This window comes from Halyomorpha halys, unplaced genomic scaffold (genome assembly GCF_000696795.3).
Source record: "Halyomorpha halys isolate HHAL.00 unplaced genomic scaffold, Hhal_1.1 Scaffold26.1, whole genome shotgun sequence".
NCBI classification, from domain to species: Eukaryota; Metazoa; Arthropoda; class Insecta; order Hemiptera; family Pentatomidae; genus Halyomorpha; species Halyomorpha halys.
The window spans coordinates 547,177-551,592 of record NW_027115055.1 but is presented as its reverse complement, the minus strand read 5'-3'; the positions used below and the strand labels follow the sequence as shown (position 1 = coordinate 551,592).

The following is a 4,416-nucleotide window of genomic DNA, read 5'->3' as shown; positions in this document are numbered from 1 at the left end:
TGATTAAAAATTTTTAAGTATACCTCTTCTATCAGACGTCCCTTTCGTAATTTTCCGAGACTTCGTTAGATGTTATCTCCCATCTGCGTTACGGTTTAATCCTCTTGACTGCCATTAACGGAGTTCCGAAATTACAGTAACCAACTTGAGCAGTTATCGTACCCTAACTATTTGATCTCCCGAAACTCGGCATTACCCGCAATATCCGCAGGATCCCACAGATTAGAGAAATCTTGCAACAGGTCGAGTTTAATTGTACATCTCTCTTTTATAGCAGCAATAATGCGCATAAGCGTTTGTTACTCCATCTTTTAACCTTTTCCACTTTCAATAAATTGTACATTGCGGGATCCAACCTTTTATAAACGTTGTTGCGCACCCAATGATGTGAAAATAAACTACTTTAAAAGCTGGTTTCATATCAGCAATCAGGAATATATAGTCTTTTTACTAAGCAACTTGATGATTGTGTAATTTTAGAATTAATTTTTTACATTGATTAAATTTTTCTTCACCAAATCCAAGAAGAGTAACAATACTATTTTTATTAGCAAAATTATTATGTAAAAACAGTTTCGAGTAACTCTCACCCAAATAAATAATAAGTAAATAAATAGATTGTTTAATATTATTATAATGTTTTAATAATATTAAACAATATTATTGGGCACTATTTTGAAGCAAAATGGTGGAAGGTCATGTCAAGTATTGAGGTTTACAAGCCAATTCTATAAGATATCGACACACTTAGACAATTCTACGACTTGGAGTCACCAACGACGGACAGACTTATTTTTGGATTCTACTTTCTTAAAATTTAAAAAATCAAATTTTGAGAAAATAAATATTTATTTTTCTCTAGGTTAATTAGAAAAGCTCATGATTGCAAACAATACAAAAAAATTGCTATACTAAATTAAATCAAGTTATATTTAAATTATTCCAATTTTATAGTGAGATTAACGTTTAATTTTTTTTTTTAATATAGAATGGAAAAGGACTTTTCTGTAAGAAGTTGTGATTTGACTTTTAAAAGCAATATCGATAAATACATTATTATTCATCCATACAAAATGATATTAAAAAAAAAAATTATGAAGATAATTTTTAATTTTCCCTATAATTACAATTGAACCTCCAATCACAAAAAAATTCAAAATGTAAATAATAAATCAAAAACTATGTGATCAAATCGATGGGAAGAGCTTACTCTGGCAGTTGACAAGTCGAATTTTAATCGCCTGTTAAAGTATAATGTTTAAACTTCAATAGCTCTATTTAATTTATGGATAAACCACAGAGATGAAAGAACCGTCCCAAAGTAGTTCTAATCACTCAGAAAAAATAATAATACTGAATGTATATTTTTGTTTACTTTATTTTAATAACAAAAAGATGATACACTAATTGGAGAAAACAATAGCAGCACACAATCAATTAAATGTGTCACATTAATACAAGTCGTAATAAACCATTTTAGTAAGGTACAAGAAAATGTAAAATAACCAAAAAGTTAATAAACGTTAACCTAATGAATTTTGTCAATTGAACTTGCTTCCACTGGTTTTAATCCTAGTTTTCGTAACTACGATTACAGAAATCCACGCATCTTTTTATGATATGTAGATACCTGGAAATTTTCAATCTGATCCGAGCTTCTATGATTTAATTATTGTTTGAAGATATTTTATTAGTTTAAATGTTAGAAAAATAACGCTTACATGTGTTTCTTCTTCCTTTAACTGGCCCAAATACATAAGTTATACACCGCTCAACGTTCACCTGCATAATTGTCGGTATGTTCGTGAAAAGACTTTGGCACAGTTCCGGGGTTCGCAGAGTAGTCTAAAATTGCCTTGTTAGTCGTCAAATTTTAAAATTATATTGAGTTCAAGGTTATTTAAATCATTAATATAATTTAAAAAAAATATATAAGAAGATGGTCAGGGTTGCGGTCAAAAGTGAAACAAAAATAATGAAACAAAAATAGTTTTTTGTTTCACTTTAGACCGCAACCTTGACCATCTTCTTATATATCAATTTTTACGGTCAACTATATATACATATATAATTTAAAAAAAGTTCGAGTAATACGATAAGATTTAACAAGCATCTTACGGGTGTAAAATAAGTGTTCGATATTAGTTAAATAAGATGTTTATTTAAAAAAAATAGTTAATAGTTAATAAAAATAATAAAAACTTAGTCTTAGTGGAGCGGGTCCGGCCGGGATGGATTGCCTTTTTTTGTATCATGATCTCCTCTTGTGAGATTGTGACATTTGTGTATAATAACAATGAATATGTTATCAACGGACAGCATTATGGTATCGGACAGCGTGTAAACAGGAAATTGACAATATGATTTAAAAGATCGCTAAATAAGGCCATCTTATTTTAATTGAAGGTTTGTCCACCAGATGGATGGAGCTAGTGTTCATATTTTCTATCAATGAAAATGCAGAACAAAGAAAATCGGTTTTCTCCTGCGAACTGTGAACACGCTTCCTCTCTTCTTGGATTTTGAATTACTGAAAAAGTGGCCAAAAAATTGAGGATAAAATATTAATATAAAAAAAACATCCTCCTTTAGAAAATAGCCAGAATTACTAATATGTAAGTATATATGGCGTTACGTCTTGTCACTGAGACTGGGCCTGCTACAAAAGCTTTTGCAAATTTTAATAACACACACAAAAAAATTAAAATAAAATGGAGCTTAAATTATATATGATATTTAAATACTGTGATAAATTTATGATTTTATTTATCTTATTTTTATTTATAAATATATAATATTATCTTTTGAGAAATAAACCTCTAAGCATAAAATACATAGCATTATTAAATGTATCACTAAAAGCATTAAATTATTTTTTGAGAAATCTAAATTTTCCAAAATAATATAAATCGACCATAATGATATGAAATGCTAAAAACATCATTAAAACTAGAAATAAAAACTAAAATTATCGACAACAATAAAAGTAGTATTATTAATATTCAATACAGAAATTAATACTAATCAAATCTCTATAATTTAAAACCCCAGAAATAAAATAATACAATTCCACCATAGCATCTATACTTTATGATTTATATACACCAATCTTATAAGCATTCTCCACTGTGAGGAAAATTTTTATCCTCTAACTATTATATATTGGATAGTGTGTATTATTTTATTATTTAAGGATTAATTTTGATGTCAGTATTATTTACTTAACATTTTATTACGTATATGTCATATAGCCTCATGTGCTTCAACAATTTGGGTTATTTAAATTTGAAAAATACTGAAAGAGTTATCATAGTCCCGATAAAGACTTAAATGTTCACTTAAATTATAAACCTATAGAAGCCTCTTATCACAATCCTTAATATTCATTGAATAGTATTTGACATTCGTTTTTAATCTGGCAATATTGACTTTTAACCTGGCCGAAACGTTTTCAAGAAAAAAAAATATATGATTTGAATAATAATGATTCGCAATAAAAACCTAATTATACTAAACTATATTTGATCCGTATTTCTCCCGATTCGATAGCTCCAATAGAATCCAACAATAAAAGAACACGGCGCTGGGTGACTACAGTTCCCGCAGAACACAACTATTTTGTTAGAATTAGAACACAACTGTTTCATTAAGTCACTCTTGAAAAAAACATATATATATTACTTATTAAATCGAATAAATGAAATAATTAACCAGAAATTAAAAATCTTTTGTTGTCAATTGGGGCAACAAACAATAACCATTTTTAGTTTTTTATGGAACTATTTCGGTTAAAAATTAAACTGTATATGCAAAAACAAACGATATCCTCAGAAAATTGAAGAAAAAAAAATTTAAACAACAGCATACCCCTCCTATTTTCTGAAAACCTTCAAATTCAGTTTTTCAAATTCATTTTTCTGCATGTAGAAATTGGACATTGATTGCTGTTATTCCAAGCCAAAGACAAAGTGCAAATAAAATTATAAAAGTTATAATAAATTAATATATAAATGATTAGAAAATATAATGTACCATCCTCCTATTAAATACTTCCTCATTTTGTCTCATCCATTTAAGAGTACCGTATTTTATAAACATGCAAAAAGTAAAGTTTTCTTATTATATAAATTTACTACTTTTTAAAAATGCATTTAAGAGTACCGTATTTTATAAACATGCAAAAAGTAAAGTTTTCTTATTATATAAATTTACTACTTTTTAAAAATGAATAAAATTATATTACATACCAAAAATTTTTTTCTTGACAGTTCCGCTTTCGGTAGGATTTATTCCGCTCTCACAATCAAAGCCTATATCTCATATTAAGGCTCCAATGAATTGATTTGCCTATCATCCTCGTAAGTGTTGCATAGTATAGAAAACGAAGAAATTAAAAAAAAATTAAATAATTTAAAT

General features: G+C 27.7%; 1 protein-coding gene across 2 annotated transcripts in view; it reads left to right on the top strand.

The window, feature by feature from the left end:
- LOC106683293 (putative uncharacterized protein DDB_G0285119) overlaps positions 1-4,416 on the top strand; it is a 114,144-nt gene that overhangs the window by 95,175 nt on the left and 14,553 nt on the right. The gene's annotated exons all lie outside the window — the stretch shown is intronic.